Source organism: Numenius arquata, chromosome 2 (genome assembly GCF_964106895.1).
Source record: "Numenius arquata chromosome 2, bNumArq3.hap1.1, whole genome shotgun sequence".
Taxonomy (NCBI): Eukaryota; Metazoa; Chordata; class Aves; order Charadriiformes; family Scolopacidae; genus Numenius; species Numenius arquata.
The window spans coordinates 55,758,058-55,772,774 of NC_133577.1; the positions used below are offsets into that span (position 1 = coordinate 55,758,058).

The 14,717-nt window shown below is 42.6% G+C and overlaps 1 protein-coding gene across 1 annotated transcript in view; it reads left to right on the top strand.

Moving 5' to 3' along the window:
- The window catches only part of SPTBN1 (spectrin beta, non-erythrocytic 1), a 137,527-nt gene that overhangs the window by 17,018 nt on the left and 105,792 nt on the right, over window positions 1–14,717 (top strand). The window contains exon 2 of the mRNA XM_074162969.1: window positions 5,577–5,644. The gene's annotated coding sequence lies outside the window, so the exon portion shown is untranslated. The remainder of the gene's footprint in view (window positions 1–5,576; window positions 5,645–14,717) is intronic.

Genomic DNA, 14,717 nt, shown 5'->3' on the forward strand with positions numbered 1-14,717 from the left:
TCGGTGTATACAAAAGTATCTGAGATAACTTTAGGTACCTTGGCTTCACAGCTCATTTTTCATTGACAAACACTAATTATTTAGCAACATGAATCAGATCTTGGGAGGCTTATTTTAGAATCAGTTCCTGTTCCTTCTGTCCCAACCAGTAATTCAATCGTAGTGAGAAAAGCAGTCCCAATAAACGATTGGGCAGGTGTGTGTTCTTTGCTACCAAAGGACTCCCTATAAATCTTAGACTTGTTCTGCAAAGACTTATGAACAGGTCAGTTATCCATCTTGGAAAAACTGCTGTGTTTGAAACAAGGCCTCTGCCTGGGCCCCTGCGCAGTGTGCACTTCTGCCCTGTTTGACTGTGTCCTGGCTTTGAAGCTATTTTTCTGTCTCCCCATTTTTTTTCTTACTGCAATCTGCGTGATTGCCTTGAAATGCTCTTTTGAAGGTCATTTTGCTAGGGCATCTGGCCATTCTGAAATAGACTCACTTGTTCTCTGAAATTACAGGTATTGATAAAATACCAACTTGGTGCAGCCTAAATGCTAAGGCAAGCTGATACTGACTAACAGATGTACTTCTCTCATGGTTTGGGTGGAAACAATGGCCTTTACACTAAATAATGTTTTATGACTGCAACAAATTTGACTTTTTCAAATAGCTTAAAATCAAGACCAGCTTTGTAAAGGTGAGCAAGATTCAAAATAAGAATTGTGAATAAGAACGCTGATACTTTTTTTCTGGAGGGGGGGAAAAAGTGTTGTTTAGGCTTATGGCTGGGTGTTCTCAGTAGGGTTAAATTGCAGATTGCTTGTCCTCAACTTGCTCATAAACCACCTTTGATTAAATTCCTAGCAGATTCAAGTGGGAGAAAGGAGGGGGTGCTCATGAAAGAAAATCTACCTGAAGAGCAGACAATCTCAAGCTGTAATTCCTACAGAGACTCTAAAACGTCCCTAGTTTTTGCTGATTCAGAACCTCTTTTCTCATACATGCAAAGAGCATGGGTGTCTGATGGCAGATTTGTCTGTGTCTTTATTGATCAATCATAGTAAAGAAGTTAGGGTTATCGTGGGAAGTCCAGCTCCCAGTGGAGCAGCGAGCAGTGCAGGAGCCAGCCCTTGAGCTCTGCCCGGAGCAGCGCTGCCCTGCACTTGCTCCTCCCTTGGGGTGCTGGCTGCATTGTGCAGCTCAGGTGTGCTCAGTGCCATGTGAGCTAGGGGGAAAGCCCTAAATGGAGAAAAAACCAAACCCCAAACAACAACAGAGTAAGCCCTAGTGGCGCTCATGGGGCTAGAGAGTTCCTTAGGGCTCCTCTTCTCCTGTGGATGTTTTGTGGCCTGGCTTCAAGCTTGTCTGCTTTCTCGTCTGGCTTGCAGAAGGGGGGAAATAAAAAATATTGATGGGTGTAATTTTTTTATTGGTCAAAATCTTTGTGGGTATTACCTGGACTTGCAGAGAAGATAACAACCCCCTTCCGCCTGCTCCGACCTTGTGAGCCTTCAGAAAGCTGCAGCAGGGTGAGGGGTCCTGAAAACCCCATGCTGGAGACAGAGCTGCTATAAACTGTACTGTTCAGGTTAATGAAAGGAGAGAGATGACAGTTTTGCCTCAGTCTTGGAGCATGGGAGACCCAGTTGATGTTGATGGGAGTTGTTGGTGCCTAACACCTGTAAAAATGAAGCTTTTAGCTTCTTTGAATCTTGGTGCTGTCTGTCACAAATGAGGCTCATGGAGAATTACAGAAGTTGTTACTTTGAGGGGTAGAAGCATTACTTTTGATATTTTCTGCTAGTTCTGTTGGTAAAGGGATGATGATGAGGCTGATTTTTAACTCATCAGTTGAAGTGGTTAATTAATTGTTTCTGCTTTTGTGCTCTCTGAGTTACTGCTGTCTGTCTCCAGATGCTGTTGTGTGTACTCTTGCCAGTCTGTGTGTGCGTGTGTCAAAGGAGGCACTCGGTATCCAGCAACTGTGCTTCTATTAACAAGAACAAAATGGACACAGACACTTTCTAGCACTCAATTTCAAAATTCATTAGAAAGGCTTTACACTAACAGAGAAGTAAAGTGAAAACATGAGTATCCATTTCCAGATAAACAAACAAGGTGACAGACTATTTGTTCCTCTAAACAATTGACTCTCCTTTTGGACAATTAATGATGATTGTTCTTTTTTAGCTAATAACTTTTCTGTGGTTGGGTTACTCCTGACTGACACCTCTATTATAAGAGTTTAGATCCTTCCCTTATGCTAGTTGGAGTGGGAGATGATACCGCTGTTACCTTCTTTGACATTGGGAGGAGACAGTGAGTAAAGAGTCATTTTTTGTCCCATGAAATGCCAGTCCTGGTGTCTAGTTGGGTATGTCTCAGAGGTAAGGCGATAGCTGGCAACCATTGGTTTGTAGAGAATATCTGAGGCACTCTGTAATTTCCTGCTCTCCAGATTCTCCTCCCACTCTGTAACTCACACCTGCGCACTTGTTTGTTCTTGTTTTGGCCAGTTTGGAGGAATGACTTGCTTTGCTGTTCCTACTGCTATTGTTTGACACTACAGCTCTCCATACAACAAATCCATCCAGGTATGAGTGTTCTTAAGGCCATAGAGTTGCACTGATGCTGAACGTGGCCTGTGATGTTTGCAGTAGGTGCCAAAAATCCTTATTCTAAGGTATAATAATATTCTCCACTTCAGGAGAAGTGACTTGTTTTAAATCAGCATCTGTGTTCAGTGTTTTCTGTTATTGCCATCTGTACGGGCTCCCAGTGTTAACTTGGGATTGGATAGTCCCCAGAAATGTGATAGTGCTTTTGAGTTTCACCCCCTCCTGTATTCCCTGCAATAACATCTTTTAGTCTTGCGCTTCGCCAGGGTCCTGAGAGAATCTGATAGCAGCCACTGGTGAAGTGAGCAGATGAATACAGAGGGCTCTTGTGCTGAGTGCCTTCGTTTTGATGTTGGAGGCTTTCAGCAGCCTTGAGAAATTCAGAGATTTTATTTTAAATCATGGTTTCTATTAATCTTTCAGATAATTTCCCCATTCTTGCATAAATTTGCAGGTTACAAAAAGATTCTGGAACAGTATAGCAGTAGTATTTGTGCTGCTTATATCCATTTTATATTGAAATACATCATGATAGGCTCTGAAAAGTGTGCAATAAAATTAAGTTGCAGAACAATCCCTGTTGTGCAGAATATATGATCATTTTGAATGGTATGAAGTTTTAATAGGCATTAGATCTTTGTAAAATATCCAGCAAACTCTTCTGTGTCTGCAGTTAATAAGTATTTCAGCCATGTCAAAGTCAAGCAAGCACAAATCCCCTTTATACCATACCGTACCATGTCTAATCTATCTGTGTCAAATATGGCTTGTTTGGGTCTGTCCTACTGCAGCCTGTTCTAGATAGATTAAATTAATCTATCTGGTCAATGAATATTTTTCTCTTGATGTTAGTGTCTCAAGTAATAAACGTGTTTTCATGTAGTTTTACAACATATTTGGTAAACAAGAATGTGGTAGTCAGCTCAAATATCTTTTTGTCATGGTTGGTCAAAGTGTTTTTATAGCTAAAACACCTTTTCAGCAGTTACAAAGTACAGTATTAATGTGAAATATCTGAATGAAGGGATTGTAATTCAGGCACTTGGAGGGTAACGAGCACCAAAATGGATAGTGTAGATTAATCTGTTGCCTAGAGCTTGTTTTCTGTTGATCCACAGCTACCCTGGAAAGGCTTCATTCTGTTTGCCTGGAACTTGCGTTAGTTTCTTGGAATGTCAGAAATTTGAAAGAATTTACTGTTTAATTTCTATTTCATTTTGCCAGTCTGTGTGAGCTGTAAGCTGTCCCTTCTAAATGCTGGAGGACTGCAAGTAATAGCATTGCAGTATGACAAAAATAAACCCTGAATTTTGCAGGTAACCTTTTCTTTTGACATCTTTCCAAAGTCAAACCGATGCAGTGACATAGGTCCTTGTGGATTACAAAGGATGCTGATGTGACTGTTGCTTTACTGGCAGCTCCTGTCTGAGCGAAGGAAGCTGCAATTCGTGCAATGCTGGCTCTGTGTGCTGGGGGCATTAACATGTGGTTGCATAAATAGTGTGCTGTGGCATTGTCTGATGACTTGCGTTCTACTTCCATCTTCTGCACATAGATGTGACTGGCTTTTAGGCAGAGAATAGTGAAAATTTTAGGATTCAGAAATCCTGTACCTGCTGAGCGTCCTCAGGAGAGTACGAGACCCCCCCATGCCGGCAGCCTGCTCCTGCTGCCACAGTGGGTTGCAGCCTCTGCCCTTCAGCAGTGCAGGGTAAACCTGCAGGAGGGATGCTCAGGAGCATAGCGTGGGAGCGTGACTTACGCATGTCCGTGACTTGCAGGTTGTGTTGGTTTGCACCCCAGCTCTGCCGCTCCTGTGCTGCATCTGCATTGCCTACAAGTGTCTGCACACGCAGCCTCCATTTTGGTGCATGCCAGCTCGCTTCTACGGCTTGGGAACTTGAGTTTTCTCTCCAGGGCTATTATTAAAGGCAGCACAGATACAACCTGCGTTCATCATTACGCTCTCAAGAGAACCAGATTGCAGAGTTTTTTCTGAGATGCCTCTTTGGAAAAAGAAGCCAGGGACAATCTAAAAATTCTGTATTTTTATGTATTCAGTCCTATTACTGTGTTCTACCTCTCACCACTTTCCCCTAGCCTCAATTAAAATTTTTTTTTACCTTCACTTACACGTGCTTTATGTGGAGAGATTCCTGCTCTCAAGACAGCTGAGCCTGATGTGCAGTGCCATGCCGAAGGAAAAACAAAGTCTAGTCATTTAGGAACTAAAAGGGCTGAATCGTTGTGGGGTGAGGCAGTGTGTTAAGATGGAGTCAACCAAGCAGGACATTCTAGAAATAAGAGGGGGCAATTTTGATGTCACTGTTGAAATTATGAGGCTTCTTTTCGTATGTTGTGTTGACATTGATGCCATCACTAAGATAAATGTTTTTACATAAAATCTCGCCTTCAGTGCTTCATTCTATCCAGCCATAATACCAGGTGTTGCACAAATAGAAATTAACTGCAGGATCCTTAGGAAAAGGGCTAAGCCGTGATCATAGGTCTGCTTTAACCTCTTGCTGTGTTCACAGTGCATGTTTTTTAATGGAGAGTTTAATAATCGAAAAGCTAGCATAGTGTAATCCTGAGGTTTATATTAAAGCTTCTTACTAGCGCATCATGCATTTCGAAATACTCCTGTTAATATTTTCACTTTGAGAAATGCACTGATCCAGACATTTTCTGGTTTTACTATTCCAAATAAGGATGCTTTAATTACTGTTGACCTGATTTGAATATGGGCTTGACTGATTTCATTTAGAATATTGATTGCAGTGCATTGGATTGGTCATGTTTTTGGTGTATTTCTGTAACAGCTTCTATCCTCACTCAAATCTGTGAGTTTAGATCTCACTTTTTCCGTGATGCCTGAAGAAAGAGCTTTAACACATGCATTGGGAAGAGTGATTTTGTGCACTTCGGAGTCTCAGAGTGCATCTTTTTTATTCCCATCTGTTGGTGGTTTAGGTGACGTGCCGTTAATGAGACGGGCTGTTTTGTTTGGATTGCAGCATATTGAGCACAGTGCACCTCACGTGAGTAACAGCTGGCCCTGTTGCTGCATCACCCTGTATTTCTGTGTTTACTGCATGCAGACATTTTAGTTGTGCCAGGGAAGGATAAATTGCACTGCTTTTTAATATGGTTTAAAATTCCAAATCGGTAACAAAATGCATAGATTGTCTAAGACTTCATGTGCACTACATTTTCAGGCCAGCCATATGAAAGTCATTCTGTATTTGAGATTTTCTCTGGGAGTTGCAGGTGCCCCTGAGTATCTGGTGCTGTGTCTGTCTGCTTGTCTTATGCCTGTTCCCATCCTTTCTGTCACAAAGGGACGTGGGACAGACCTGGTCTTTTCAGTTAAAGTACTCTTTGCACTGTTGTGTGTCGTTTCTTGCATTTGCTGGAGGTAGTGGACACTTGGGTGCTGCATCATGGATGGAGGGCCACTGAGAAAATGGTAATCAGGGCTCCAGGACAGAGACATCTGGGAACATGGCAACTAGCAATGCTAGCCCAACTTGTGAGGTCTCTGGAAGCCTACAGTAGTATTTCACTTCTTTTGGTAATGAGGACAGTTGGCTTTCTCCAGATGCATGCAAGCTACAACAGTAACATGAGAGCACAGATGGATGGGTAGCAGGGAGAGTAAGAACATTTGATCACAAATAATTATTCCATTTTAAAAAATAAGAAATGATAGGGAATGTCATTTGAAACAAGTGATGGGGTGGATCAATACGTTAAAAACTGTTCCTAGTAGGAGTAATAGAACTAGTCCCACTGCCTTTAAGACTGTAAGACAAATGGCAGTTTTAAAATCCTTCAGAAAAGAAAAAAGAGCTTTTTCGGGGTTTGTTTGTTTTGGTTTTTTTCCCCTTCTCTGTACTCTTATTTGGTAATGCTTTTAAAGCTTTAAGATTTTATTTTTGCCTTGAAAGTGAAACAATGCTCAGGATTTCCTTCCGGAAACAAAGCTTTTAGAGCCTGAAAAGACTGCAGAGAGAGCATTCTCCTTTGGAGGTTTTTCTTCACCCAAGATGGCTGTCTAGAGTGATGTGTAGGAGAAAGAAAAAGCAAGAAGATCTGGAGAGCTGCCAAGCATTTAAAAGGACTATGTAGTAAACAGTCATTAGGTGGAAAATGATCAAGATTGGCACTTTCTAAATTGCTTTAGGGCTGTATGGGTTTTTTTACTGTAAATCTGCAGGTGTAAATCTTAAATATGTGAGAATCTTAGCTTTTACTTTTAAAATAAGGTTCTACCATTTGTCTGCAAGTATTGCTTCATGACTGACATGCTTAAAAGATGCGGAGAAAAATGAAAACACCTGCCATTGTTATTTTCTAAAAAATTTCAGAGCCTGGTTCTTGATTTTTTTTTTTGATTGTGTGAGAGGCAGTACTGCTATTTTACAGGATAATTCCTAATATTGCATTTCCAATGTCAAATTCTATATTCAGATGTCTTGTGTGAGTTAGTACTTGGGTTATCTCAGGTAAGTATGGCTATTTTAAACATGAATGTGATTGCTCAGCTTGAGTACAGTGAGCTGTGCACTGGATGCATTTGCTTTCCACTCATCAGACTTTTATTTCTGCCTTGTAACTAGCCAGATTCTGCATTTCCCTGCTGGTTTCTTTGGGATATAACCCTTCCTTGGGGTTAACATCTAGTATCCATGTTGATCTTTTTTTTTTTTTTTTTTTTTTGTTTTTCACCATTAATTCAAGAAAACAGTATGATGATTGTCTTGTTCTGGATAGGCCCTAAGCTGTTGCCCCAAGCAACAAGAAATTGCCTGGGTTTCCTTCTTTCTTCAGTTGATCACATCTGTCTTGAGGCAGTTAAGGAACAGAAACTGGTTTATTGTGGTTGAGCACTCCATACGGCCCACAAGCTGGCTGTACATTATTCTTCTTATATGATTTTTTTATTCTTATTGCGAGTACATGAATTGCAATAATATTGACCTGAGGACAAATCTGTTCAGTATCCAAGGCAAGTGATCAATGGCAAATGAAAGATGTCTCTTTCAGTTTCTTTCTTCCAGTATGGCAATTGCTTCATGTATTTCCATAAACCAAGACAATTAAAGGTGCTAAAGTCTTCTGAATTTTGGGGAAAAGGCAGAGGTTTTCCATAGCAAGCCTTGAATGTAGGGAGCATGAATCAAGAAAACAGAGGTATAGTGAAGTTGAATACTACCAGCCAGCAGCATTTTTGTCCTTGGAGGCACTTGGTCTGATTCAAATCTGATGATAAAAGCAAACCAAAACCAACCAACCACACAAAGGCAAAAACGGGGGCTATGAGAATGAAGAACCACCCACTGTAGAAGATCAGGTTCGAGACCATCTGAGGAACCTGAAAGTGCGTAAGTCCATGGGACCTAATGAAATCCATCCATGGGTCCTGAGGGAGCTGGCGGGTGAAGTTGCTAAGCCGCTTTCCATTATATTTGAGAAGTCGTGGCAGTCTGGGGAAGTTCCTGCTGACTGGAAAAGGGGAAGCATAACTCCCATCTTCAAAAACGGAAAAAAGGAAGACCCGGGGAACTACAGGCCGGTCAGTCTCACCTCTGTGCCTGGCAAGGTCATGGAGCAGATCCTCCTGGAATCTCTGCTAAGGCACATGGAAATAAGGAGGTGATTGGTGACAGCCAACATGGCTTCACCAAGGGCAAGTCATGCCTGACAAATTTGGTGGCCTTCTATGATGGCACTACAGCGTTGGTACATAAGGGGAGAGCAACAGACATCATCTACTCAGACTTATGCGAAGCGTTTGACACTGTCCCACATGACATCCTCATCTCTAAATTGGAAAGGCATGGATTTGATGGATGGACCGCTTGGTGGATCAGGAACTGGCTGGATGGCCACGCTCAAAGGGTTGCAGTCAACGGCTCAGTGTCCAAGTGGAAGCCAGTGACGAGTGGCGTTCCTCAGGGGTCAGTACTGGGACCAGTGCTTTTTAACATCTTTGTTGGAGACATGGACAGTGGGATTGAGTGCACCCTTGGCAAGTTTGCCGATGACACCAAGCTGTGTGGTGCAGTCGACACGCTAGAGGGAAGGGATGCCACCTGGACAGGCTTGATAGGTGGGCCCGTGCGAAACTCATGAAGTTCAACCAAGCCAAATGCGGGGTCCTGCAGTTGGGTCATGGCAATCCCAGGCACAAGTACAGGTTGGGTGGAGAATGGCTTGAGAGCAGTCCTGAGGAGAAGGGCTTGGGAGTGCTCATGGATGAGAAGCTCAACATGAGCCAGCAATGCTCGCTGGCAGCCCAGAAAGCCGACTGCATCCTGGGCTGCATCAAGAGAAGTGTGGCCAGCAGGTCGCAGGAGGTGATTCTGCCCCTCTACTCTGCTCTGCTGAGACCCCACCTGGAGTACTGTGTCCAGCTTTGGAGTCTTCGACACAGGAAGGACATGGACCTGTTGGAGCGGGCCCAGCGGAGGGCCACAAAGATGATCAGAGGGCTGGAGCACCTCTGCTATGAAGACAGGCTGGGAGAGTTGGGGTTGTTCAGCCTGGAGAAAAGAAGGCTCCGGGGAAACCATATAACGGCCTTCTAGTACCTGAAGGGAGCCTACAGGAGAGATGGGGAGGGACTCTTTATCAGGGAGTATAGTGACAGGACGAGGGGTAACGGTTTTAAATTGGAAGAGGGGAGATTTAAATTAGATACTCGAAAGAAATTCTTTCCTGTGAGGGCGGTGAAGCACTGGAACAGGTTGCCCAGAGAAGCTGTGGATGCCCCATCCCCGGAGGTGTTCAAGGCCAGGCTGGATGGGGCTTTGAGCAACCTGGTCTAGTGGGAGGTGTCCCTGCCCATGGCAGGGGAGTTGAAACTCAATGATCTTTAAGGTCGCTTCCAACCCAAACCATTCTATGATTCTAAACATCCACATCCTGGATAAATTAATGTAATTCTACTTTCACACTTGAGGTTGGAATTTAGAGCAAATTTGGGTGGTCTGTGCAGATACTGAGGGAAACAGCACAATTTCTTCACAGTTTGTGAGCCATGTAGTAAAGCAACAAAACACCAAACTTCTTACACGCTTGGAAGAAAGAAATAAAATTTAACTGGCTGAGGATTCCAGGCCATCAGCCCATCTGTTGGAAACAGTAGAAGGCAGCTCAAACACTGTTCAAGAAATGGAGACAGTTTGTAGTGGAAGTGTTTCTATCCACGAAGGCAGTGGAGAGAATGTGTAGTCATTTTCTGACACATCAAATCTTGGCTTGCCATACATGGAAGAACATTTCATGATGAAAAATGGAACCTTTCTGTACTTGTCATTTCTTAACATTTCTTTTTGCCATTTCAATTCCCTGGGGTAGAAAGGGAAGTTGGACAGATCCCACCAGTGTGCTGTCTTCAGTGTCTCTTTACCCATGTTTAGTATAGAGCCAGGGTGGCTGTATGTGGCCTCAGGGCATCTGTTAACACCAGCCAGTTGGTGAACAGTGGGAAACCCACCCTATAGTCATTCACACATTTATTTTGTAAATAGGGATTTCTTTTTTCTTTTTTTTTACTTTTTTTCAACCAAAAGTACAATTGTGACTGACAAAGTCTATTTCAGAGCTGTAGGAAAAACGTAATTTCCACAGACCTTTTTCCAACCCTCCAAATTTACCACATCTCCTTTTTTTTCAGATGGGAGCTGAGTGTCTAAATGTTATGTCATGACCTTCATACAGTCTGTGCTGTGTAAGCCACATCATCTCTTTCTGAAAAATCATTTCTTCCTTTCTGATTATCAGTGGCTGTGGCCTGTGGGAAAGGTGAAGGGAAATGTAAGGTTGTCCAGCCACGTCACTGTGTGCTTTGGGCAAGGAGAGGAGGGAGCCTGGATGCTTCTTGCATAACGGTGCTGGAGCAGAAATTTCAGCGGTCACATGCATTCGTTTGCAGAAATGCAACCTTTTTCAGGGATTTATCCTCTTCTGTAAATTCTTGGAAAAACAACCAAGTGAACACACCTTGTTTTGCCATTTTATGCTGGTGGAAAGGCAGCACTCATGATGTAATTTGAAATGGCAAAACCATTACATGTCATCTATGAAAAATGCTGGTGATTTTCTTGTGTTTTTATTTTCATAGTATTTGTTGTCAGCTGCAGTACTTTGCACATTCCAAATATTTTGTAGAATAGATTGAATGAACCATGGTTCAGAAATATGTCTGGGACTGAGTTACTTTTGTAGGCAGCTTAACCTGATACTGGCCTCAGTGAGTTTTGGGTGTCTGTATGATACTGGAGAAGCAGCAGTCCCCGGAGACATTGAGCAGATGTTGTTTGCCAGTAAATAGAGCGGGGGAGGGCAGGTGAAAATGATTAGGTATTTAGAACTATGTCTTTGGGATGATGAGATATTTTATCATGAACTCTAAATGCTGGGGATTTGGCATGATGTGTCAGGTTTAGTTTTTGGGAGATGAAGTAAGAATGAAATATCTGATTGCATTTGAAAGTTGCCAGATAATGAAAACAACAGCCAAGATCTTATTTAAATATGAAATTAATATCAAGTGGAATTTGTGGAAATATGAAGAGAGATTGTTATTGGGAGAAGACCAGTGGAGATCAAAAGTTACTGGGTTTTGGGTTTTTGAAGGAGGATTCTTAGAATATTCTTCAAGGATAGCATGCATAGTTAACTTATTAAAAACTCAGAAAGCAAACAGGTGATAGAAACAATATGTAAGATACTGTCCAGTGGATAGAGCTTCCTAAATCTTCAACATCTGTGCCCAATTATTTAGCTTCTCTGTTTTTTTTTTTTTTCCTGTATTGCACATTTCTCACTATGAACTAATAGTACATAATAATAAAATCTTGGGGTTTTGCCAGCACAAACAGAGTTTTGGCTAAGTTTTAGAGTGTTTGTAGAAGTAGAAAAGCAATGCAGCTGTTGGGTTGGGTACGTGCCAATTGAGGATCTATTTCCCAGACAAAAAGCTCAAATCAGAATGAAATAATAATCAGATATTTTACATATCATTGCTCTATGCTGTTTTTTTTCTTCAGCTTTTGCTGCTGCTTGTGGTGACTCTGTGGGATTTGTAGATAGGTTAACCTGGTAACCAGTTGACGTTGAGTGATCATGGATGAACTACAATGTTATTTACTTGTGTTTTTTTTCTTGAGTGCCTCACAAGTTGAGGTTTGAGACCTTTGAGCCTTTTCACAAAGGCTTTGTACAATAGTGCTGTTTCCTTGTGGGGTCAATGCAAAGAGCCATAAAGCTTGTGGACCAAATTATTGTGTTTTTTTTTCCTGTTGCTGCAAAGCCATTTCCATTTCCTGGGTGTACAAGGCTAGCGAAGCTGCTGTATGCAAATTAAACCATATTTACATGTTGCCAGAAGCTGTATATAACAAAGTGCCAATAACAATAGATAATTCGAAAGAGCAAAATGTCATTGGTTTGTTTATTTGCCTGTTTTACTTAGTGTCTAAAACTGTGAATAACGCTTGTGCCTCAGAGGAAAGTACGTTTTGCTCTAGGCTCTTCTCGGTGCACCAGCGTGCACGGCCCCAGGGAGCAGAGGGTGTTGGGGAGCACTTCTCTTGGTCCTGACGGTTGGAGAACATCCTTCACTGGTTGTGTAGCCAAGGTCTGGGCTTGCCGAGGTCAGTTGGGGCAGAGCTGGCTGGGGGTTGTGTCACCACAGCTGCAGCTTGGCTGCCCCGAGTGCAGCTTCCTTGGCTGGAGGAGCTGTACTCAGCCAGCAGTAGCGCCTGGCGGGGGCAAGGCTGCGGCTTATGCGAAGCCAGTGCCTTGCAGAGTCCTCCAACCTTGCACGGGCAAAAATGGATTGTGGTGTCTGAGATGGATGAGATGTTTCAAGTAAAACTTTTTTGATCTGTTGTGTTGCCGCTGATTCTAAGAGTTGTTTACTAGGCTTTTCTCATGCTATTCATAAGTGCAAGTGCTGCCGTGAAGTTTTGGGGAAGAATATTGTGGTGGTCCTTTTAAAGCAGCTGAGGCTTCTTAAGTAATTGTAGGAACGGCAGCCCTTTTCACAGAAAATGTAGAAGTGTACAAGATGGCACTCTGTTAGCAAGCTGATATGAGAAACCTGGAAGGAGTCATCACTACACCATATATAAAATGAAAAATATCCATTTAAAAAAAAAAAATTAATCGTAGTTGAAACATCAAAGAACCAAGGTAACGACCCAAGTTATTTAAGACGTACCTTTTCTGGGCTTTTGCTCCACATCCATCCTCTTATTTCCCAGGTTTTAAATTCTGGCCTGCATGCTTTTTCCTCCACGGATGCATCTCAAATTGTTTGGTCGCAAATGCCCTGAATAACAAATTGACTTAATTGAGATGGCATTAAGGCTCTTTAACCTATTTCAAAGGGCAGGGATGCACTGAAGACTTACAGGCATGCATTTAAATTAAGGCAATAATGATATATAGTTCTTTTCCTTGCCTGAAAACCCCTGACTATTTTATCTATGCATCAGATGAAAGTTTTAAGGGGAAAGATTTTTGTTAGTCTTGTCGGGAGGTGGCCAAAAAAATGTGAAGAATGTAGATAGGAATTAACAGCTGCTGTCCATTTAAAACTTCTTTGTGGACAAATGCAGGCAGGATGCTTAGTTTTAGCTGTCTTCTTCCTCTGATTAGTACCCACTAACCCACTAAAGGTTAGTTTAGAAGTGAGGAGACAAGTTTGGATGTGGTGCTCTTAATTCTTCTGCCAAGAGGCTAATGAGTGGATGATGTGTGTTTTGTTTCCTCTGGGGAGGATGAGACACATTTCCTCCGCTTTGAGAACCAGCAGCTCAAGCTGTGTTTGGTTACTTCAGCCAGAAATCTCCTTGGTGTGGTAGAATTATGTTGTGCGCTATCTAACTTGGTGCTTTACTCATGACTGCTGACATTTTCCTCTCTTGCTGGGGAAGGATCATTTTTCAAATAGCTTTCAGCCATGTTTCTGGTTTTGCGTAGTCAAAAATGTGCATGTGCACAAAAAAGACCTCATCTCTTGGGTGGGAGATGACTATGGAGTTTTGAAATGGAGTCCTGTGCTTAGTGCTGCAACAGCTTGCGGGCATTGGGTTTGTGCTGGCTGGGCTTTGTGTGTCCACATCGGCACTTGCGCCTGCGAGGTTTATGCCAGTGAAAAGGTGATGCTGCTGGAGCAGAGACACGTGTGCTGTCTGCATGCTCCCTCCTTGTCCAAGGCCTTGCTGGGGCCACCTGTCATCCCAGTATCTCGGGTGTAAAGAGTTGTAGGTTTTTTGTAAAGAGAGAAGGAAAAATCATGGACTTGGAGATAAATTGTTTAAAGATGATAAGGTACTCTGATACTTACCTGCTGGAGTGGGGCAGAGGATGTAGTCCCTTCAGAGGTAGACGCGCAGGGGCAGTGCTGTTCCTTCTCAGCTCATCAGTGGTGGGTGCACTGGCCACCTTGCATTGGAGCTGTTACAGTTTGTGCTGATTTGCAGAACAATTTTAACATGCATGTTTTCAAGTGGGGAATTTAATATCAAACTGCTCTGCTCTATTTCTTAGCTCACTTTCCAACCAATTCTGAATTCAAAGAAATGCTGGCATTCCCTAACCAACAGTTAAGCACTGTCTTCACATAATCTCACCAAAGCAAAAGTTGTCCCATTCTGTTAGTAATTCTGGGTTTATTTTCATTAGGGAAATAACAGCTAGAATCCATGTGATACCTATAACATACCAGTGCTACACTGAGTTTGGCCGTCAAGAGGCAAAGTTTTGCATGACTTTGGCATGACTTGGGTTGAAATGCTCATTCTGGAGCTGTCTTTGAGCCTCCTCTGGGACAACCGCACTGTCCAAAATGTATTCTTTACTAGGTCAGTTCTTTCGCCAGACCTCAATGAGCTGATTAAGCATCTCTAGTTAAAGCAGAGCTAGCTCAGCTGGAGAGGTCTCGGGAATCTCTGGTACCCAGACCAGGTGCTGGTATGACAGCAGATGGATCATCTCAGCATTGCCATGGAGTAACTAGTGCTGTCTTACATCTCTTGTTAATGAGAGTCTGTGGGTATTTGGACTTGAGATTGCTCCTTCGTGGGTTGGTGCTGG